The 971-nt window shown below is 28.3% G+C and overlaps 1 non-coding gene across 1 annotated transcript; it reads right to left on the bottom strand.

The window, feature by feature from the left end:
- Window positions 1-678: 678 nt before the first annotated feature.
- Window positions 679-760, bottom strand: trnal-aag (transfer RNA leucine (anticodon AAG)). The gene has a single exon. It is a non-coding gene; the product is annotated as a tRNA-Leu (tRNA).
- Between the last annotated feature and the right edge of the window lie 211 nt (window positions 761-971).

The following is a 971-nucleotide window of genomic DNA, read 5'->3' as shown; positions in this document are numbered from 1 at the left end:
TTTTGGTATAACAAAGTTGTTAATTGAGTACTTAGTTTGGTATTTGTGGTTTATAGAAATAAATTGATATTGGAAAGTGTTTGGTAGTAGTAGATTCTTTAACTAAAACATAAAAAGTAGTATGTTAAGAATATTTACTTCGAAGACATTAAGCACTCAAAGTTCTTTTCTTTTTTTTTTGTTTTTTTTGTTTTTTGTTAATTCACCTCCCCAAGGCCCAGAAGGTCAATACAGACGAGGAGGCTACTTAATTGTGGTTATAACCTTTTTAGTATAAAGTATTATAACCACTAAAAAGATTAATACCTTTTTAGTGGTTATAATACTTTTAGTAGAGGTTTGGCACTGGCATACCTGTTTGCGTTTAATATTAAGCGACATGCATGTTTTTGTTTTTTGTAAATTGCATTTAACTTTGTAGGATAAGTACTCACCCAGATTATGTTTCAATAATAGTCATACACCTAATATATTTATTGATGTTCTTTATAAAAATATTCACCATCACCATTCTAATTACCGGTTGTACAGTTTTAATTACACGAAAGCTATAATACCATAATAGCTCCAATACCATAAGAGCAATAGTAATCACTAAGTAAACTTGCTGCTTAAAATTTAAATTTCATGGGTTAAAAATTAACCTAACTATCAAAAAGGACTTTTTAAAATAAAGTTTGATAGAGGCGAGATTCGAACTCGCGCCACCGAAGTGACTGGTGCCTTAAACCAGCGCCTTAGACCGCTCGGCCACTCTACCGCATTACTAGTCGTAATACAATAAAATTTTATTAGTAATTGTTATCTATGAGTATTCGACGTAGTGAAGGCATAAAAGTAATTATTAAAACTTAAATGGAAATTTTTTTATAAAAATCTCATCTTTTGACAATTTATAACTAATAATAAAATAAATGAAAATTTGTTTCATTTCGTTTAAATTTTTTTATTTTTATTTAAAAAAATCTTTT

This window comes from Hydra vulgaris, chromosome 02 (genome assembly GCF_038396675.1).
Source record: "Hydra vulgaris chromosome 02, alternate assembly HydraT2T_AEP".
In the NCBI taxonomy this organism is placed as follows: domain Eukaryota; kingdom Metazoa; phylum Cnidaria; class Hydrozoa; order Anthoathecata; family Hydridae; genus Hydra; species Hydra vulgaris.
Note: the sequence above shows the minus strand (reverse complement) of the source record. Positions and strands in the feature narration are given on the sequence as shown.